This window comes from Saccopteryx bilineata, chromosome 11 (genome assembly GCF_036850765.1).
Source record: "Saccopteryx bilineata isolate mSacBil1 chromosome 11, mSacBil1_pri_phased_curated, whole genome shotgun sequence".
NCBI lineage: Eukaryota > Metazoa > Chordata > Mammalia > Chiroptera > Emballonuridae > Saccopteryx > Saccopteryx bilineata.
In genome coordinates this window covers 16,027,966-16,051,767 of record NC_089500.1, presented here as the reverse complement: position 1 = coordinate 16,051,767, position 23,802 = coordinate 16,027,966, and the positions used below count along the sequence as shown (strand labels likewise).

The following is a 23,802-nucleotide window of genomic DNA, read 5'->3' as shown; positions in this document are numbered from 1 at the left end:
CGCCTGAGTGTGAGTGCTCTTACCTACTGAATAACCTTGGACAGTCTGTCCAACCCTTGCAGGCTTCGGGCTTCTTGTCTGAGAAATGCTAGCATTATGCCTACCTATTGTATTAACTTAGATACTAATGTGAGTTTAGCAAAATTCCCAGTACTTACTTAGCCTTGATTAATTAATAAGGAATATTACTAGAGTGTATATATAAAATACCTTACTATATATATGGATACAACACTATATAACATATAATATAAATTAAAATGTAATGCGGTATATTATATTTAAGTATCATATGTAGTGCACCTTACAAAACTTTGTAAAAGGCCGAGGAAGTGTTAAGCTATGACACAAAATGCCCTCTCAGGTGAAATCTCAGTTAGAATTTCAGGTCTGGTGTCTGAAATCTCCCACTGTTTTTACTGTTCTCCGTGCTTCCCCATATGCTCTACCCTGGGCTTCCAAGGTGTGGTCAACTTCTTCTCCAATGAAGTTCAAAATCATTTCTTTTTTCTTTCTTTCCTTTTTTTTTAATGTTTGTTATTCCTTTTCCACAGTCTGCTCTCATTTTAGTCCTCTCACATTTCAGTCCTCTTCCTTCTAGACTTTTCTTTCTACTTCATCTGAAGAAAAATCACCTGCTGTAACATTTCTCATATTGCATGGCAAGTAAGTGTTTATTCACTTGATTTCTCTCTTCTAGTCTGGAAGTTCCTCAAGGGCAGAAAGTGAGCCCCGGTAATCTTTGTATTGCTCACATTCTGCACAGTAGGCCCTACCACATAGTTGCCCTCAATAGCTAATTAATTAACCAACTACAGAATATGCTTACAAAATCCTGTTTCTCATCATGAAGATAACTTCTCCATCTCTAGCCCAGTAGACATGTAATTCCTACATCTATATATTTAGCCTGGCCCTCAAATTTTTCCTGTGCCTCTGGAATGATTTTTAAGAACACCCTATGAATGCTTCATTAAAAAAAAAACAAAAAGAAACAAAAACTTAAAACTTGATCCTTTATAGATAAGACACACATATCTCTCCCTCAAAAATTCTGCAGCTTCCTAATAATTCTCTACACACTTTAAAATATATTTGAGGATTCAGCATTTGTCAAGTCTGCAAATAAACCAGTTGTGTGTCTGTATAAACACACCCACAATGGTTTACATTTGTGTTTATCTATGACTGGTTTGGTTAAAAAAGGGCTGGGCTGTATTGTCAAATAGTTCACTATTCACCCAATGAGGCCACGTTCTAGAGAGAATTTGGAACACCTGGGGTGTGCAGATAGGATGCAGAGTAGCAGATTAGGTGATACCATGCGCCCCAGCAGAAAGGACACTGCAGAAAAGAGGAACAAAGACACAGTGAGGACAAGAGGGATGGTTCGTGGAGAGTTTTAAAAAAGAACAGTTTTTCTGGGGAACACAGAATAGAGAACTCGCTAGAAGAAATTAAAACAGCTGGCTGAGAAATTACTCGCCTTAATAGATGGCAAGAAGTCTTAACTTGATATTTAGCATCCGAATTCTAGTTTCTTAACTATGGAGAGTAGGCTGGCTCAGAAGGTTTAAAAAGTAGTAGCAGCTCAATGCAGTTCAGTGGACTTATAGCCACAGAAATAGCCATTGTAGACTAGAGATAGGAGTAAGATAATTAAGGCAATGGCTTAAAAACTGAGCTTTAACACAATCCAAATTTTTGGTATATTTCCTCAAAGGAAGTTATATGGCCTAAACTCTCTTAGGCTATTGATATGCCAATATATTCTTACTCTGACTAGGCTAGTGTTTCCAGAATGGCATCACTAAGAACAATGTTCTAAGACAGAGGTCATCAAATATTTTCTTAAAGGGCCAGATAGTAAACATTTTAGTCTTTGCCAAACATAAGGTCTCTGTTGCAACTATTCCACTCTGTTGGTGCATACTCAATCAGCCACGCATACTGTGTACATAAACAGGTGGGGCTCTGCTCCTATAAAACTTCATCTATAAAAACATGCTGTGGGCTGGCCCTGGCTGGTAGGCTGAGCAGTAGAGCGTCGGCCCGGCATGTGGAAGTCCCAGGTTTGATTCCCAGCCAGGGCACACAGGAGAAGCACCCATCTGCTTCTCCACCCTTGCTCTTCTCCATTATCTCTCTCCTTCCCTCCTGCAGCCAAGGCTTCAATGGAGCAAAGCCTGGCGGTGAAGACGGCTCCATGGCCTCTGCCTCAGGTGCTAGAATGGCTCCAGTTGCAACAAAGTAATAACAACTGCCTGATGGGCAGAGCATCCCCCCTGGTGGGCATGGTGGGTGAATCCTGGTCAGTGTGTTTATACAGACACACAACTGGTTTATTTGCAGACTTGACAAATGCTGAGTCCTTAAATATATTTTAAAGTGTGTAGAGAATTATTAGGAAGCTGCAGAATTTTTGAGGGAAAGATATGTGTGTCTTATCTATAAAGGATCAAGTTTTAAGTTTTAGTTTTTGTTTCTTTTTGTTTTAATGAAGCATGTGGGCATCTGTCTGCCTCCCCACTTCTCACTTCAGAAAAATACAAAAAATAATGATAAATAAATAAATAAATAAATAAAATATGCTGCGGGCTAAATCCAGCTCCAGGCCATCATTGGCTGACTTTTTCTAGGATGGAGATATAGTGTCTTTATAGGGTACATCCTCAAAGTTCAATTATTGCCACGATAGACACGCCACAAAATTTTAGGAAGGTCATCTGCACCCATCACCCCTCCCTCCACCCTGACCCACCCTGAAGGTTCATTTATCATATGCTGCTGTCAGAACTTAGCTTTCTGAAGCCCGGCTGCTCCTTTCCTCTCAGCAGAGAAACCTTCAGAGCTTACAGCCCCCCTCTCCGACTCCACCCACAGGCAATTCCACCTAATCCACCTTCCAGGCCTGCTCTCTCTTCTCCCACACATTTAGTCCCCTGGGCTGCATTGAGCACCTACTGTGAGCCAGCCACTGTTCTAGGCACTGGGATGCAGAACCGCCGTCAACTTGGCCTAAGGACAGTGAGAGTCACGTGGAAGCCATGCTTCTTCCAACTGCCTTTTCCCTCACAGCAGCCACTGCCAGCTTCAGACTCCCAGCCTTGACCTCCGCTACTCTCCCACTGAAACAATGACCTGTCCCTCTTTTGAAATCCCATTCAAAACTCACTCGAGTAAATCCTTCCTGAACTAACCAGTCACTAATCTCTCAGTTTACTCAATATTCTCACACACATTTTATAAGCACCTTTCAACCTTTATGTTTATATTATAACAATGAGTAACCAACTAACTTCACAGATTTAGAACAGAATTGTAATTTTGAAGTTTCCTGATAATAATTGTAGAGCATTGGTACCCATCTATACTCTACCGTCAAGGATGTAGGACAGGCATATAGTTTACTAAGTATTCTCATAATTGCTCATTATAAATATATTTAGATTTTGAGTATACGACACTAATTATCTGAACTAGTTCATGAGCAAGTTTAACAAAAACCATGACAGTAGTCTGCAACACAAACACTTCTAAAGCACCAAAATAATCTCACAGTTTTTTTTTTTTTTGTTTTTTTTTACAGAGAGAGAGAGAGAGTCAGAGAGAGGGATAGATAGGGACAGACAGACAGGAACGGAGAGAGATGAGAAGCATCAATCATTAGTTTTTCGTTGCCACACCTCAGTTCATTGATTGCTTTCTCATGTGTGCCTTGACCACGGGCCTTCAGCAGACCGAGGAACCCCTTGCTCGAACCAGTGACCTTGGGTCCAAGCTGGTAAGCTTTTGCTCAAACCAGATGAACCTGCGCTCAAGCTGGCGACCTCGGGGTCTCGAACCTGGGTCCTTTCTCATCCCAGTCTGATGCTCTATCCACTGCGCCACCACCTGGTCAGGCTAGATCAGTTTTTAAATGAGCCAAAATACTTTGCTTTTCATACAAATATTCTGCCAAAAAGTACTTGAGTAAAATTAAACCAACGACTCAAAATTAAAATACACTTTTTTTTTTGGCAAATACAAATACAATGCCAAATAGAGAAAAATAAGTGGGGACAGGGAGAACATGAAATTCTAATATAATTCTAAATTTTATCTGAAAAACTAAATGCATGATAATTAAAGCTAAGAAATACTTTTACAAAGAGGTTGGGAAAACCTACTATATAGACTTACATATATGCATATGTGTCTCTCTGTGTGTATATATATAAATATAAAATATATATATTTATATTAGCAAATTAATTAAAACAGTTTGGTACTACTGCCAGCAGTGACAGACATAGCAATGGAAGTCTAAAAAGATTTATAAGAAATGCATCATTCAAAAAAATCAATAAGGAAACAAAAATTTCTTCAATAAATAATAGTAAAATTTGCTCTAAAGAAAAAACATTAGGTATTTACTTCACATTTCATGCCATAATGTATTTAAATGCAAATGTTAAAACATAAAACCAAACGAATATAATAAGCAATTTTTCAAAAAATTTTAAGTAGAGAAGACCTTTGTTAGCAATAACATCTAGGCGTAGAAAATTAAAGAAACAGAAACCTATGGCTACACGTTTTTCTTTTAAACACTAAGAAAGCCATAAAAAAAGTTTGATAACAACTTCGCAACAAATAGTTCAAAGAAAAGATAAATACCTTTAATAAATAAGAAACTCTTAGATTACAATAAGAAATAAACTAGATTGGCTGGTAAAGAACACAAACCATTCCGTTACAGAAAAAAATAAATTTGAAAATTGGCAATAAATACAGGAGTGGGCAAAAGTAGGTTTACAGTTATTTGTATGTAAATAATGCAAATAAATAATATAATAATTAACAAATAAATAATACATTCTGCACGCAAACAACTCCAAACCTACTTCGTCCACCCCTGCATATGAAAGATATTTGGCAAACGACAGTAAGACAAACTTTCAGGTGCAGTGAGAAATTTTACCTTCATAAATAGCTACTGAGAATGTAAACTGGTATGAACGCTCTAGAAGGCAATTTAAAATGTATAGAAAAAATTTAAAGTGCATGACTTTGAAATTTCACTTTTAAAATTTTACCCAAAGGATAAAGTTGAACAAGCATACTAAAATATATGTGCAAAGATGTCCATGGCAACTTGGTATTTTTGAAAACTTAGAAAAACCTAGCAGTTTTGTTAAATCAATCGATCAATCAATATAAAATGATGTGGTAAATTTATACTTAATGAAAAGGCATGTTTTAAAAAACTAGCACCTAAGCCCTGGCCGGTTGGCTCAGTGGTAGAGCATCGGCCTGGCATGTAGGAGCCCCCGGTTCGATTCCCGGCCAGGGCACACAGGAGAAGTGCCCACCTGCTTCTCCACCCCTCCCCCTTTCCTTCTTCTCTGTCTCTCTCTTCCCCTCCTGCAGCCAAGGCTCCATTGGAGCAAAGATGGCCGGGCGCTGAGGATGGCTCTATGGCCTCTGCCTCAGGCGCTAGAATGGCTCTGGATGCAACAGAGCAACGCCCCAGATGGGCAGAGCATCGCCCCCTGGTGGGCATTCCGGGTGGATCCCAGTGGGGCGCATGTGGGAGTCTGTCTGCTTTCCCGTTTCCAACGTCAGAAAAATACAAAAACAAAACAAAAAAACTAGCGCCTAGACAGTAATTGCAGGTTTAACCATTCTCCACAATTCCTCTATAATTCCTTAGTAAAATCATGATATTTTATTAGAATGGTTCTGTTGCTTCTGGGCCTTTAGGCTAAGATAAAGTGTATACTATTGCTTATTTTGGCAAGTTCCACTGCTTACATTCGTTGTAAGATAACATGTAATACACTCTAACTTCATAGAGTTCTGCAAGAAATCTTAGATAGTAGGGAGGGCAGAATACAGATTCCTTCATTTCAGAACTATTTCATCAACTTCGTCTATAGCAAGATAAAGAAAAATCTGATTTTATTCATGTCTGCGTGGCCCAGGTGAGGCTGCCACGGGGCAGTTATCAGCTATCTGAGAGCTTTCTATAGCAAGTACTAGAAACAAACCTTTCAATATCAATATGAAAGGGAGAAGACCACTTGATGACTTTTTAAAAGTATAAAAGATAAAGTGGTTTTCATTTTAGTTTTTCATAGAAAGATTACGGCATTATTTATAATTTGCTAATGTGCATTACAAAAATATAGGGAAGCGGGCTGGCCGTAGCAGAGACCTCTCCCTTCCTGCGGCAGCTTCCCTGCGGTTTCCTCAGTGACCTCCCAGATCAGCGGCCATGCCCACTGTGCAGAACAGTTGCGGACGACCATCGACCATGGACGGCACAGAGCACAGGGCAGAGCTGGTGGCGAGGCCCTTTCTCGCTCCATGGGTCAGCGAGCTCCCCCAGCGCTCCCAGAGCAGTGCAGGCCTTTCCGCAGAGCTCCCCCAGCGCCCCCGGAGCAGTGCAGGCCTTTCCGCAGAGCTCCCCCAGCGCTCCCGGAGCAGTGCAGGCCTTTCCGCACAGCTCCCCCAGCGCCCCCGGAGCAGTGCGGGCCTTTCCGCACAGCTCCCCCGGCGCCCCCGGAGCAGTGCAGGCCTTTCCGTGCAGGCCTTTCCGCACAGCTCCCCCGGCGCCCCCGGAGCAGTGCGGGCCTTTCCGCAGAGCTCCACCGCCTTTCAGCTGAACAAGGTGTGACAGGAGACACACAGGTTGAAGAACTAAGTTTTTTTAGTTGGGAGGTACCATTTCTGAACTTGCCTCGAAATATTCTGTAGCCAGGTAGGTAGGCCTTCTTTATTTTATATTGCTAAATCTTATATGAACTCTAAGAAGGAAGTAATTTATATGATGGGCTTAAACAATAAAAATATGAAATCCTTCAACAATAATATTTGCTTTATTTGTTATTTGGTTTTTTTTTCTCTAGGAAGGGTAAATGGTTATTTAAATTTTTTTTATTATTATTAATTTACAGGTCCACAATCCCTTCAATTTTGATATTTTACGAGCTCTGAATACTTTTTGTTGTTTTGTGACAAACCTAACCGCCTGACCTGTGGTGGCGCAGTGGATAACGTGTCGACCTGGGAACACTGAGGTCGCCGGTTCAAAACCCTGGGCTTGCCTGGCCAAGGCACATATGAGAGTTGATGCTTTCTGCTCCTCTCCCTTCTCTCTCTCTCTCCTCTCTCTCTCTCTGTCTCTCTAAAAAAAAAAACTAAAAAAAAAACCTGAATAAAGTTAAAAAAAAAAATAATAAAAAACCTAACCAAATTGATGTGAGGATATCTATACTTTTTTTTTGTCCTCCTAATTGAATACTCACATTTGCTATAGAAATAACTATCTATTTAATTACTCGATGCTACATCAGAGTCCATGTCACATGTACCATATTAACTTCCTAAGACACAAATAATTTCTGAATCCCAAAATATACATGGCTTCCAGGGTTCTCTGGCCTACAAGTCCTTAAGGCATGGTTTGAAAGAGAATTTACTACACCATCTTCAATCACGTGTGGGGCCACTGCCAACACCTAAACCTATGGATAGGGAAAGCGACTTTCAATTCTTTCAGAGTGTTCACGCCTAGCCTCCCAAGTATCACGTGTATCTGAACGTGATACCTAGTAGATCACTTATAGGAAGACAGTGTGAGACTTTTCCTTATTGCTTGCCATATGCTAATTTTCTCTCCTAGAGAGCACTTTCATATTCAGAACTGCTAATCATATCTATTAACGTTTTTTGGTTGTTTTGGATGTAAACTACTTTACTGGACACATAATTTTCACTGCTACTAGAAGAAAGTTTTTTTTTTTTAAGATTTTACTTATTCATTGTAGAGAGGAGACAGTGAGAGGGAGGGAGAGAGAGGGGGCAGGAGCAGGAAGCATCAACCCCCATAGATGTCTTGAGCAGGCCAGCCCGGGGACCTGCACTGGTGATGTCGAGGTTCCAGTCAGTGCCTTACCCACTGCGCCCCACAGGGCAGACTGGAAGGCAGCTTTATGTAACCTACTGTATTTTCCCTCCATGAGACACACATTTCCCCCCCAAAAGTGGAGGGGAAAGTGCCCGTGCGTCTTAATGGAGTGAAAAATACGGCATTTTATTAAATATATTAACATACCATTTGGTTCAGATTTTTTTTTTCTTATTTTCCTCCTTAAAACCCTAGGTGTGTCTTGTGGTTAGGTGCATCTTATGGAGCGAAAAATACAGTAAATACAAACCTTCAAGTTTCATTCAGGTAGTAGAGGTGAAGACTCACCTCCCTCAGGACCCAGTGTGATCTTCACTCTGAACTGGGGGTCCCACATTTAACACCAAGACTCTAAAGTTTTGTAGCAATAGATCTAAAATTGTAGGGGCAACCTGAAATAGACCAGCTGTGTGTGTGTGTGTGTGTGTGTGTGTGTGTGTTTATGTATACACATATATTTTATGTATTTACATTTATTTGTTAGTTTGTATACTGTCCCATCCAAATACCCACCAACCTATCTGTGATCCTCCCTCTTTCTGCTAGGACAGACAACACAGCTCTTGAAGCTTCTATTCCTTTGCTTGAAATGTCAACACTGGCTAAAGGTTTTGAGGAAATTATAACATACCAAGAAGTTTTCATAGCTCAGTCAAGTGTCAGGCTCCTATTCTTTAGAAACCGTGTACAACTCATAAGTTTATTCCTTCCACAACAGCATTATATGTTCTAAGCACTGGTATAAACCACAGTACAATGTGAGTTTCACTTACGGATATGCAAGAAAACATGAACAAATAAGCAAGTTAGTAGAGTAGGTTTGAAAGGCATCCTGTATGTTCACAAAGAAGAATGTAAAATACAATGAAAAACTGTAAAAATATGCAAAATGGATGAATTATAGATTATCACACTTCAGGTAAGACTTAATGAGGAAAAACTTCATTAAGTTAAGTTGTCTTGAATATTCTGTATCCCCCAATAAAATAATCAATAGATCCTAAAACGAGCAGGTGACAGAGGACAGGAAACTTTACAATGGGGAGCAGACCACAGCACATGAATTCCCTGATCAATCTGAGTATCACAAAGAGAGAATGACCAAGTATCATTTATCTCTTGATGTACAGCAAAGAATGTAAATAAGATAATCCATGAAAAAATAGAACCTACATTTTATGAAAGCTTTAGATTCAACTATAATATTACAAGAGAATGATCCCAATCTAGACTGGGGATATCACACAGAAAACAAATGACCCAGTTATTATTTTAAAAGGGGAAGGGATGAGGAAAGTTACAGATTTTAAAAAGCCTTATAAGACAGGATAATCAAATTCTACATGTGAACCTGTTTGGATTTCAATTCAAAATGTCAACTGTAAAAAAGAGATTTGCAAGACACCTGGGGAAAACTTCAGTATGCTATTAAAGTATTATTGATAGTTTTGCTAGGTGTGATACTGACACATGGCCATGAAAAACAAAGGAAAGGGCTTACTTGTTAGAGATGCTCTTGAAATTTTTATAGGTGAAATAATATGCTGTCTGGGATTTACTTTAAGATGTTTCAGAAACAAAGTAGAAGGGATGCTAATAGAAGAGAGATTGTGGAAAGAATGGCATCTGTTGAATCTGGATGATGGATACATGGTAGAGAATTTTGCAATGTTCTCTATTTTTCATGAACTTAAAATTTCCCTAATAAAAATGTCCTATCCTCAGGGTGGGGCAATTGCATTCCGCCAGGCTGATTTCTCAGGGAGGGGAGAGTTCCCCCCAAGAAAGAGAGCCACTGAGCTACGGAGCGAGACTCGGTTCCTGGGGTGGTAACCATGCAACACAATGTACAGATGATGTATTCTCAAACTTTACATCTGAAACCTATATGATCTTGTTAACCAATATCACACCAATAAATTCAATTCAAAAAATGCTCTAAAAGTTTAACATGTCAGTGAAACAGATTACACATATTTTTAAACTTAAGGAAAGAGATTAAGACTCAGAATGCTGCCTGAGCAGTGAGGAAAAAAGCCGTGGATTCCTCTAACATTCATACTCTGTCCCTTTCTGAGAGTCACAGAATTTTAAAAACTGGCATAGAGACAAAGCCCTTTGATATACTAAAGGTCAAGCAGATGGTCAGAAAAAGAACCATAAGTCCCACCTGACCGGAGGACCAGTCCATAAATTCATCCTTTTGCCCCTGTGCCAGGATGCTTGTAGATTAAAAGTCAGAGGCAGAGTAACTGAGGTCCGTGGACAGTCAGGGAGCACAGCTCAGCCCCTCACAAAAAGCACACATTCCCAGCAAGTACATAAAGCAATCAACCTCATCAACTCCCCCTCCGAATCCATACTGCCCTCACACCTGCACAGGTGTTCACCAGAAATTTTAGAATATTTAAATACTCTGATTTTGGCATTAAGGAAAAAAAAAAGATATTTGAGGGCAAAATCGAGCAGCTGGATTTTTTTACACTGACATAAATAAAAATGTATTCATTAAATGTTTACAAAAGTCAAAATTCAGCAGTTCACTAAACTGGGTTATTTGGCGGCTGCTCAAACATCAACCTGTCAATCTGCAGGAGAAAGGAGCTGTGCATTTCTAGCTCTCAGAACATCGAAGGTTCTTCACTCATACTGCAATGGATCAAAAGGAAGTTCCTGCCCCCCACCCCCCACCCCGCAGACCTCTGGGCCCACCCTGGTCTCCCTTTGTGCTGCAGAGGCACTGGGTTTCTGGGTGAGGAGTTCCTTTAGTCAAGGAGCAATTCTCCCTACAATAAGCACATACTGACCCCCCAACTCAACTGTAGGTTTTAAAAGAGGAGCATTCAATCAACTAAGCAAAGAGCCTCAGTCATCACCTAGGACATTCTAAGTGTGCCCTCCTAACGGGCCTCCTAGTTCGTAGTGGGCCTCTCACTGTGTGATTCATTTTCCCAAACAGGATTTTAGGGCACACTGAATGTGTGTTACTTCAAATGACAACTGTCTAGCAAAATTTAGAGCTCAGAGAGATATAATTAGGCCTGAAAATGTGAAGAAAAAGATGAGAGTGTCTTGACAGGAGTAAAATACACCAAATCTGCAGGAAACGATCAACTAAGAAAATATGGATCAGACAAAGAGAATATTGCCAATGGGCCAGTTACTAGATTGGAAAACAATGAACACAAACACAAGAGTAAGAGACAGAATGTAAGTATGTAAAGGGTAAATCCTAAAATGTGTTTTCTTTTATAAGTAATTTGTGACTCTATTCTGTAATATGCTATATACTGGTTTTGGGAAGAAATGTTTCCTTTCTACTTATAATCTTTGTGTTGAATGAAGCATTTTAAGTGGCACTGCCTGTCCTGATTCAGATCTGAATGACCAACGTAATTCCGACACAAATAATCACATAGAAAGGCAGTGTCACATCTTACTTATACGTGGTTTGACCAGCTTTTCTTGGTATTACTGAGGTCCCATGAGGTTTTGTTTTTACCCTTGAATCTGGCCAGTTTGTGCTTTAGAATACCTCCGCCAGGGTCAGAATGTTCTAGTTCCTGCAAGAATAGTGGATCCTTGGTCTCAACAGGTACAGGATGTCCAGAGAGCAGGAAAGAGTTTGGAAATAGAGACCAAAAGAATCTGGGTGAAGCAGCCAGAGAGCCACGAAGACTCTTGCTTTTAGGGTGAGGTAGAGGGACCAGGGTCCAAGTCTTCTTAGACAAGTTACCCAGCTTCCTCTAGCCTTGGCCTCTTCATCGGTGAAATGGAGATGATAATACCACCTGTCAGTGGAGTTGCTTAGAGGAGTACAGAAATGATCCACATGAACAGCCTGTCAGAAAGTGTATTAGAGCAAAACGAGTGCCATAGTGAGAGTCAGAAAACTAATTGTTCATTCATTCCTGCTTTTCTTCTCTGAAATGCAACAGCCAGGGGCCAGGCACTGCACTAGGTAGGGGAGAACAGCAGTTACATGTCTCCATTTGCTGGAGGATTTTCAAAAAACGACAATGCTTCAGCCACGAAGTCTCCCCAATCATCAGTCTGATATGGAGATGCCTCTCCCCATGTTCCTCTGCACTCAACACATGTCTCATGCGTGCATAATGCTGAAAATCACCCTACGCTGAAATTATGATTTCAAGTCTCCACTTGCCTCTCCCCTCAACTGTAAGATCCTAGAACTTGGGGTCTTTGTAACAATGGCATCTAGTAATATTTATAATAGCAGATAGTCAGTCAGTACTAATTCAGCAGTAGGATCAATGGATAAATAATTGAAAGAATAAATGGATAAAATAACTCTGAATTTCTAGGTTTGTAATTTATAAAATGAGGATAATATCAGTGTCCCCTTCTGTACTCTACTTATGCATTTAGAAAGCATACAATTTTATGCAGGCATATCTTTGTTCATAGCAACACAATGGTCAAGAGAGGGGAGCAATCCCAAGTGTTGATCAATGAATGAACAGATATGCCTGACCTGTGTTGGCGCAGTGGATAAAGCGTTGACCTGGAATGCTGAGGTCGCCGGTTCAAAACCCTGGGCCTGCCTGGTCAAGGCACATATGGGAGTTGATGCTTCCTGCTCCTCCCCCCTTTCTCTCTCTCTCTCTCTCTCTCTCTCTCTCTCTCTCTGTCTTTCCTCTAAAATGAATAAAAATAAAAAAATAAAAAAGAATCAGAACCCTATAAGATAAAAAAAAACCCAGATAAACAACATGTAGTATGTAGATACAGTGGAATTTTACTCATCCTTAAAAAGGAAGAAAAATTTAACACATGTTACAACATGGAAAAACCTCAAGGACATTACACTAAATGAAATAAGACAAACAGCATATGATTCCACTTACATGAGGTACCCTACAGTAGTCAAACTCATCCAGACAGAAAGAAGTATAGTGATTGGTGGACGCTAGGAAGGAGGGGTAAAGGGGAGCTGTTGTTTCATGGGTGCAGAGGTCCAGTTTTGCAAGATGAAAATCTTCTGGAGACTAGCTGCCTAACAATGTGAATATAACTAACACTATTGCACTATACAATTAGAAATGGTTAAGACGGTACATTTTATATGTGCTTTTTATCACAATGAAAAAAAGTTGAAAAAAATTCTATGTAGGAAGGCTGACTTGGGATGATGAACATATGTCTACTCTCCCTCCAACCTAACAACTCATAAATGATTGCACACAGTACACACGTGTGTGTGTGTGCGCGCGTGCAAGTGGTAGATTTAGAACAGCTATACATATAAGGGCTAAAAAATAAGAAAAAGTACTTCAGTGAATTAAAAATTTGAATTGCTCTTCAAAGCTAAAAGTAAATGAATTGACTCTATCATGGGAGGATAATATACCATAAGCCCAGCCAGAAGAGGGCAAGGAAAAAGCCACGTACAGTATTCTCCAATCCCATGGTCAATACATCAAACGGGAGGATGTCTGATGGAACAATCAGTTTTTAACCAAGACGCCATACTTGGATCTGCCAGACAGCCTAAGACAAAGATGAAATTTAAAAAGGGACACAGTGACTTGAAAATATGAATTCCATATCTAGTGAAATTGAACTCAAAGAGTAGGTCAAAATAAGGACAATATAGAAAATGAGTGAATTCTAAAAATGTATATTTACCTCCACAATTCTAAAAAATTACATAAGGATATACAACCAGACAATGACAAAGATAAGCAAAAATGGGGGGGGGGGTGTGATCTACAAGAAATTGTAGGATGTGGCAAAGAAACCTTAGAGTAGTGTCTATGTAATTGTTGGTGTGATAAAAAAAAGAAAACTCTAGGAGGAAGTATACAGATCTCAACATAGAAGGTAAAAAAGAAACAGAAACTGGGGAATAAAGTATGTGCTAAGGGTCGCAGCAAAATAGAGTTTAAGAACCACTCTTATCTTATTCAGGAAACATACAGATACTGACCTACATTTTACTAGGAAAATATAATTTTAATAATATGTAACTTAAAAATTAAAAAAAAAATTCTTTATGATAAAAAAGTAAGATATGTAATTCTCCCACCATTAGGGGAAAAGTACCACAAAGATATAAAACAAAAGCCAGAGATCAAGCTAAGGAAAGGAAAGATATTAAAAAAAGAATACTTGGGACATATAAAAGTTAACATGGCAAGAATACGTTCAATGTATTTTAATGACTATAAATGTAACCTTATTCTGTTGAGTTTATTTTTAGGTTATATTCAAATTAAGTTTCAGTGGCTGTCACATTAGGCTAGGAAAATGTAAAGCTAAATGCTGTGTATAACAGACCACCAAAAATTAAACACACAGAATATGAAAAGAAAATGATATAAAATGTATGTAAGATACATTTACCAAAAAAAAAAAAAGAAAGCATATTTAGCCACATTATCAACAAAAAGCCAATCAAGGCCAAATTAAAAGGCAAAAATAAGAACACTGAATATGATGAAATGTCTACCACACCAAAAATTAGAAAATATTCATGAACTTCTACTGTTTATTTATGACATAGCTTTGAGGTGTACTTTAAAAATGTGAATACACAAGAAACTGATAAATCCATAATCAAGTGGAAGGCTAGAACAAAGCTCTCAAAAATGTAAAGCAAGTAGACTGAAAATAAGATATTGTTTTATATATTAAAATAGAGAAAACTGAGTGTCATTCTTTTCAAAGGCATATGGAATGTTAAAATAGTGAATGAAGCCACAAAGAAATTCTCACTAATCACTCAGAGCAGGAAATACCCATGACACTGCTCACCAGAAATGTAATAAAATTAAAAACAAAAACATAGTCACACTACCACCATGAAAACATTTCATTAAAGTGGAAATTTTAAAAGTGTTTTAAATTACTCCTGAACTAAATAGAATTTTAAAATGACATTTAAACCAACACAAATCAATGACAATAGTAGCATTATATAGACAATTCTATGGGATGCAGCAAAGGGCAGTAATCGACTGAAAAGTAGCCTAAAAATGCAGGTTAAATATGTAAAGATAAAAATTTTATATACAATACAAAAAAGCATAAATAAAAAATATATATAAGTTCAAAATACTAAATGATTGAATTATAAATTTAAAAGAAATTTATGAAATAAGAACATGTACAATAGTTTATCAATAAAACCAAAAGTAAGTTCTTTGAAAGACCAAAAAAACCCACATCTCTGGCAAATCTGAGAGAAGGAATAAAGACAAAGAGAATTAAAGAAGACAACAAATCTACAAGATTATAAACTATATCTGGATAAAAATCTAAGCTATAAATAAGGAGTTTTTAAAGGTAACAGAAATGTACGTATAATTTATGCAATAAAATATGAAGTCTAAATATGGATTTTTCCTAAGACAATATACACTACAATGGACATACATTACTTAGAAATTTTAAAAATCAGTAAAAAATACAGTTCTAAAGAACCAGTGCCAGGCAATTTCTTGCAAATATCAAAAATTTCTGTCACACATAAGCTATTTTAAGGTACAGCAAGACAAAGGAAAACTTCCTGCTGCATTGGACATGCGCAGCATTACGGTGAGATGTCAACTAGGCTACTTAAACAGAAAAGAAAATAACAGGCTACTTTGCAGATAGAACACGGAACAAAATCCCTGGACAACATGGGTCGTACTGAACGAGCCGCAAAATTTCTGAGATAAGCCCTGGTTTCCATTTTGCATTAAACCCTGATTTGCTAGCTTATAGAAAATTGTTGATGAAATATAAATGTGTAAAAATAGAAACTAATATATAATTTTTATATAAAAAGGCACAGCAGGGTTTATCTCAGGAGTTGTTTTTAGTATGACTTAAAAGTTTTAAATTATTATATGTATATACATATAGCTGTAGTTTGAAAACACACACATTCATCTTATAAGGTCATGGATCATAAGAAAGTTTTCTCAATCTATGAGAAGCTTATTTATTGAGTGGTGAAACACTAGAAGATTCTCTGCTCAACTCAGAAAAGGCCAAGGTGACCTGCATCCCCATTCTTCTTTTAACAATCCACTGGAGGTCCCTGCCAGTATATCGGCACAAGGGAAATAAACTGAAAAGATACTCAAAGAAACACTTTGAGTACTTGTAATGATGTAATGATTTTCTTTCTATAATATCCAAACTTAAAAAAAGAAAAAAGAAAGAAAGAGAAACTACCAGAGGCTAGTTAAGAAAGTTCCATAATGTTAGGGCTAGTAATATCAATATACAAGAAAAGCACCAATTTTCCTATGTATCAGCTAATTAATTAAAATTATAATAAAAATCTTGTTTTTAAAAAAGCTCTTCAGAATAAAATCAATAAGAACATTTTTAAAAGTGTAAAACTTTACTGTAGCCACGGAAGTAAATATTTAGAAATGGGAGGTAGAGCGGATAGGAGGAAGAGAAATTTCCTAAATTCTTGCCAACTTACCTATAAATGCAGTACAGTTATCCTTTTTATACTTTATATTTTATGCAATATACTTGAGTGCACAAATTTTGAAGAATGTATTCATGTGTTACTTTATATTTTTTAAAGACATGGAAGTCAGGGAAAGGAGCCGTGTCGTTTTACCAGGAGGCATACTGAGGCTTGCGAGAAGGTATGGCTTTGGGGAGGCTTGCACCTAGACTAAAATGCTCAAGTCAGAAGCAGACCTAGAATCAACCATCTGACTTCTTTTCACAGAACTCTTCTTATCACAGCTCAAAGCTGGTCACTTTTCTGTTTCCTGCTCAAATCTAAGCAATCAGAGATGCCGTTTCTCAACCATGACCCATTCAGAACTGTGGCTTTCCAAATGGCATTTTGTGGTTAAAGGGCTTTCTTTTTCTTTTCCATTGGCAGATCTTACACCCCATACCACCTTCCCGGACTTGACTTCAGCACATGCCATTGTCACTCATTCTTATCACAGAGCCAGTCCAGTTAACCTGTGTGGACACATCTTTGCTGCCTGTGAGAAAACTACCGTGGGGAACCTCTGTATGCCTCTGACTTTTAACCTGAAACAAAGCATGGAAGTTTCACCATCAAAATAGTTAAGCAAGGGGTTTTTTATTTTAATAGATGTTACAGAAACCATTTTTTTCAAGTGGTCGTTTAAGAGCTTAAGCTTTGTTGGGAGAATTTTAGCAAGGACTAGCTGCCTCCGCCCTTTCACTACTGTGGCTCTCAGGGAGAATGAAGAGCCAACTTGAGTAATAGCCGGGACATGAAACTCTTGGGTATCACTAGATTATAAAACCCAGAGTCTCACACTTTCAGAGAAAGTGCCTACCCACCAGTCATCAGATCTCAGATTACCATTTTAATTAAGTGGTTCTCCACCCATAGGTTATGACTTATCCATAGTCTATGATCCATTTGGTGAGCTTGATAAAATAAAAACTTTTTTAGATCAAAAGGTAAAGAAAAATAACAATTAATATGACCCATGATCATGAATTGTATTCTGGACAAGAAAAGAATTAGCTATGTATGATATTATTGAAACAAGTTATAAAATTTGAATAAAACTATGAATTATATTTTAAAAATGTAGAGAGGTAATGGGAATTCAAAAGAGTAAGCATCTTCTCTGAGGACAGATGGGAAAAAACTGGTGAGACAGCAGTTCTTGTTTCAATTTAAAAACACATTACTCTTTTTCTCTCTCTCTCTCAAACACACACACACACACACACACGTGTATCTGGACATTTCCCTTTACCTTATATGTAACATGATAACTGTAAAACAAGCCACACTTGGGAGTAATCCCTAAACCTGCCCACTACCTAATGGGCTTATTTTCCTTGGAACACAGAATAAAATAATTCACTTTATCCTATTACAATCAGGAAAAATATTACAGTCAAGCACAAGAGGAAACAAATGATTTTTTAAGTCAAGTTATGCTTACATTTAACTGTAACAACCGTCATAAAGTTATCAAAGAAGCTACTGAAATTCCATAGCCTTTGATCATGCCAACCTGGTTGTATCAAGAATGACTTCAAACCCCATCATGTTACCATTGTCCCAACCATGTGTCTTCCACATCAATCATCCTTTGAAGAGAAAAGCTGCACTTTACTTGGGGCAAGAACATCTAAAAAACCAGTTTAATAAATGCTATAATATTTAAAATCAAGGGTAATTCCATACTATGCTGAATTTGGTATTATTTTGTAGACTAAGACACAACACGTCCAGGGGGCAGAGAGCCAAATTCTGGCCATAATGAGCAGCTTTGGAGCTCCAGAAAGATTACTTTAATTCTTTCTTTTACTCTAGAGACTAGAAAAAAGACCATCTAACTTTTTAATTAATGTTACTATGCCATATTTTTTCTACATGAAATTAGGCTTTAGAAAACTATTTTTAAGAGAGAGAAAGCATGCGCTCTGGCTGGTGGTGCTGTCCTGGAATGCCAAGGTCACTGACTTAAAGCCCAGGGTTGCGGCTTGATCATAGGGTCTCCAATCTCAAAGTCACTGACTGGCTCAACCCCAAGAGCGATGGCTTGTGCCTCAGTTAGGGCACATATGAGAAGCAATCAATGGCACAACTAAGTGAACCAACAGGTTAATCTCTCTCTCTCTCAAAAAGAGAGAAAAAGAAAGAGACTATCTTCTCAACAGGAAATTGCAAAGACTATTTAATGTTACCAAAGTTGTAAATCAGACCAAAATGAAAGATTTCACTAAGAATACTTGACCTAAAATGTTTAGAAACAATGAGCCGTTCAAAAATACTGCTCGTTGTCCCCAATAGTCAAAGTTAGGGCTTCACTAGTTACTTTCAGTTTATAAATATAATAATAGCCACCATTTAGTGAGCTGTTTTCTTTGTGGAACAGTTTATTCAGCTTTATGCTCAAGTACTGAGCTATTGTTAGTGCCTGCGGCTGACACATTTGGACCAAACGAGCTATCCTTAGGGCACAAGGCCATGTTTAAACCAATGGAGCCACTGGCTGCAGGAAGAGTGAGAGAAAGGGAGAGAAGCAGATGGTCAACTCTCCTTTGTGTTCTGACCAGGAATCGAACCTGGGATGTCCATACACCAGGCCAACACTGAGCTACCGGCAGGGCCTATTCTTGTATTATTATTTATTTATTATTGTATTTTTTTCCATACAAAAAACTGTAAACTGACTTTTGCCCCACCCTGTATACCTATTTTTTTTAATCATATAATAATTCACAACAGATTCAACTCTTTCCTCATCCCATCAATTTTAAAGCTAATGGGGTGAAGTGTCTTGGAAACTTTTTAAATTAAATTTTTATTTACATTAAAATTTAATAAGTGGCTATATATGATATTAACCTTGTGAGTAGTATGAACATTCATGTACGTCTTCATGCCTCCTGACCATCCAGAGTACGATCGCACATGTGTAAGGCAACATTAATAAAAGGCAAATGTATGTTCTTCTTATTTCCATAAATTGGTTATCAAACAAATAAGATTTTAAGTTAATAAAATTGTAACTGGAACTAATTTTGTTAAAAAAACAACTCACTACTGGGGGTCAGCGAGCATGAAAAGAACTCACTGCTCAAAGGGTTAAATTAATATGCAATGTGTCCTGACTGCTCACACTGAAAGACCTGGACTGTAAGTAAGCTCCAGATGTGCCGCCACCTCTGCACTAGTGCCTCAGCATGCTCAATAACCAGAGTTCACGAAAAACACACCTAATGTGGTATATATTCACCTGTACATGACAAGTTTCGCTTCTGTCCCTTGTTAAATCACCTATAAATTTAAAAGAGTAGCAGGCAGAAAAAGAAATGTAGCATTCAGAGACACAAACCAAAGACCCCAACTATATTCACTCATATAAATACAAGTGTAACATTAAGAAACTCAAACAAAAGGCGCACAGAATACCTGTGTTGTAGTCACCTCTGTTTTTCTTATACTGCACGAAGCTCAGTGGCAAGAATGGCAGAGTGAGTACAACCTCTCCAGGAACCCCCGGACAAGGGACCCACTGCACCTCCGCCTGCTCGGTTGTGAAATGAGGGATTCAAAGATCTCTAAAGTATCGACAAACTCTAAGTGTACGTGAAAAAAGGGAAAGTTTCAGTGATTTCCTGTCAACTTTGAGTAATATTGGTCTAGGTGAGAAAAGATCCAGTTGGAAACTGGCAAAGACCCTTGACCTTCCTTTGCAAAAGATATCTGGAATTTCTGGCTGAAGGTAACTGGAGTAAGTCAAGAAAGAAAAATGTCATAAAAGCCAAGAAGTGGAAGTTGCTAAATTAGTTTCAGAATATTCCTTCTGTATCTGCATTAATGTACTTCTCTCCTTCCTCAATGGGCACTAGGTGCAGAGTTCTGGGAGGGGGAGCTTTGTCCACGAGTTGCAGTCCTAAGGCAATACAAATGCTTCAAGGTGAAAGAAAAGGACATTCACAGCATCAGTCAGCAATGAAGTAAAGAAGTCACTCAGCCTTGTTTAGTTAAAAAAAAAAAATCTCGCTTTCCCTCTTAGAATTGTATTTCATCAGATATAAGATGCCGTTGAAGGTAAGAAACATCATTATTTGCCACCAAGAAAGGAAAAGCAGATTTCCAATTAAATCAGCATACCATGCATTTCTGAGATGTTAAAATGTAACTAAAGTGCCTTAGCCTCAATTGAGTACTGAAGCATAAGTCTTTGACGCGGCGTCCCCGTACCCTGGACAAAACCACCTTCCCATTGGAATGGCGACAGTGCAGGTGGGTCACGAGTCTCATTTGACTCCACCCTCTCCCTTCATCCTCATCAATGTTATTAAACTTTTTTTAAAAGGGAAATTATTGATCATGTATACTAAACGGAAATTAAGAAGAAAGTAGTTAATGGAGGCTAAATGTTTATCTCTTGAACGTTTGCTGTATAGTTAGTGCTCGACTTACGACCACAATTGGTTCCAACAGACTGGTTGTAACACGATTTGGTCGTAAGTTGAGTAGGCTATATGTACAGTACTGTGAAATGATATTATAAAAATCTTTAAGTCATATTTTATCATAATTTTCTTTAATTGTTATATATCATAATTTTCTTTGTTCATTTTATGCCATTTGTATCATCTCTACACTATTTTGTTTCTTATTTTTACATTCGTCAGGTTTAAGTAAAACACTATATGACCAGTACAACTGGTTTAATATTTGCAAAGACAATTTCCTTTTGGTAGACATCTTGGGAGGGGTTTGATGAAAAATATCCAAGATACAAAACACAAATTGCTTTACCGAGTCTGGGATAACAGTTGAAATGGTGCACACGGAGATGGTATTGCTGCCAGAAGCTGGTCCACACTGTCGTACGCCCAGCTGGGCAACGCTTGCGCTGCCAGATGCAGAGCAGTTGTGGCTAGCGATTGTGGTTGTAAAGTCGAATGGTCGTAAGTTGCATAGGTCGTAAGTTGATCAATATGTGTATTTCAAGTGCAAAGGCTGTCCGCTTTGTATGTGTTGTTTGGAAATGTGTCAGCTACTCCTGAAATACCAACTGGCTCCTCATGTATATCTGCCTCCCTCGTTCCCTGTTCTAAGAGTCGCAGATTCAGGAGCGAGAAGGGATCTCAGAAACCATTCAGGTCAAACCTTCATTTTGCAGAAGCAGAAACGTAGCCTTAAGAAAAGTGCTACTTAGAGGTGGAGGCAGGACAAGAACTCATTTTATCTGACTCCAGTCTAGGACCTACTAGATTCCAAACATTCTGCTCAATTACTCCTATCTTGGTCTACAAAAGACAACTCAGAAGGGGAGTCTTTCTTGCCTACTTGTCTGAATTTTCTCCAAGTAGCTTAATGATGCGTTTTTCTCTACTACTATCCCCAAATGAAACCACGTTTGTATGCCACTAGATCAGTGATTGTTCAACTTATTTCATCTCACGGCACACATAAACTAATTACTAAAATTCTGCAACACAAAAATATATATCTATATTTTGCCGATCCAACAAAAAAATAGGTACAATTTTGATTCATTCACACCAGAAGGCTATTTCCATGTTGGCTGTTAATAGGTTTTTATTTGACAATCTGAGGGAAAAGATTAAGTAGTCAGGTATTGCATGTTTTAAAAATTCTTGTGGTGGCCTGACCTGTGGTGGCGCAGTGGATAAAGCGTCGACCTGGAAATGCTGAGGTCGCCGGTTCAAAACCCTGGGCTTGCCTGGTCAAGGCACATATGGGAGTTGATGCTTCCTGCTCCTCCCCCTGTTCTCTCTCTATCTCTTCCTCTCTCTCTCTCTCCCCTCTCTCTCTAATAAAAATGAATAAATAAAATCTAAAAAAGTAAATAAAAAAATTCTTGTGGCACACCTGTTTGCCTTCGCAGCACTCCAGTTGAAAATCGCTGCACTAGACTATATAAGAGAGTTGGAAACAAATTATTCAAGGTTTCTCAGATCTTTCTGTCCCATTCATATTCAGAGACAAAGACTTTTTAAGTTGCAGATAATAAATACGAACCATATAAAAGCAAGGAAAGCAAAAGCAATGTTTTCAATATTCCCATGTTATCCCTTTCTAAATAAATTTTGTAAATGAATGCAATGAAATAGTTTCCTCTTGCTAAATTTAGATTAAACTACATTTATCATTTAAAGTAAATCATGTCTTAATGCAAGAAGCATCCCTTATGTGACTCAATTCAAATCAAGCCCTGCATGTCCACATGCTGTACTGGCCCTGAAGGGTGTTCAAATAACAGAGATTCACTGAGCCGGTGGGATAGACCAAGATTTCAAAGTTCAACCTCTCATGTTAAAATGTGATGACAATTGTCACGATTTCCCTATCACAAAGTCCATGGTATCTCTAATTTATAAGAAATGTCTGTGCCTGACCTGTGGTGGCACAGTGGATAAAAGTGTTGACCTGAAATGCTCACATTGCAAGTTCAAAACCCTGGGCTTGCCGGGTCAAGGCACATATGAAAGTTGATGTTTCCTACTTCTCCCCTTACCTTTCTCCTTCTCTCCCCAACCCACCCCTGCCTCTCTAAAAAATGAATAAAATAAATAAAATAAAATAAAAAGAAATGTCCTAGAGAGGCAGTCCTGCTTCTGTAGGGTTCACCATACATTCCATGAACTACATTGGCTATGATCTCGGGAGATTCTGGAATCTGCCACAAACAGGGCAGTGCCAGGTTCAGCTGAGAGAGAAAAAGAGCAACACTTCATCCCAAAGCGCACACCCCAAGCACTTGTTACACAAGCCAAATGGGGCCTCCAAAACAGAAACTGGATATGCCCCTGCTTCTACCTAAGCTCACCATGAAACACTGACTCTATCCTGAAAGTGAACTTTCCATCCTAATTCTACATATTCACATCAGATGAGAGCCCACAGGAAATTAACACTGAGCCAGTTTGTGCTTTACCATCTTCACACACCAGGACACTGAATCTCATGTCTTCTTCCACCTGGGGAGATTATCGTCACTTCAGAAAGTGACCTTTTTGACAAAACACACCAAATCAAAAACGGTCAATAGGTTACCATCCCTTTTTGAGCTTTTTGATGATGCCGCCTCTGAGTCAGAGGGCTGGCAGGCTGGGCACCCGACGGAGCTGCAGGGCTCTGCAGATGGCCACTCTGTTCAGTCACACCGGGAAGGAGAAAGGGTGGCCCTCGGACAACAGAAGGTTTCCAGTTAGATGGCACACTCATACCTGGAAGGCCAGTGAGCAGCAGTGGAAGTGACAAGAGAATGGCTCATCAGCTTGCCTATAAAATCACAGCCTGAGGCCCTGGCCGGTTGGCTCAGCGGTAGAGCGTCGGCCTAGCGTGCGGAGGACCCGGGTTCGATTCCCGGCCAGGGCAC

At 38.7% G+C, this 23,802-nt stretch overlaps 1 protein-coding gene across 17 annotated transcripts in view; it reads right to left on the bottom strand.

The window, feature by feature from the left end:
- The window catches only part of TCF4 (transcription factor 4), a 360,673-nt gene that overhangs the window by 134,649 nt on the left and 202,222 nt on the right, over nt 1-23,802 (bottom strand). The window lies entirely within an intron of this gene.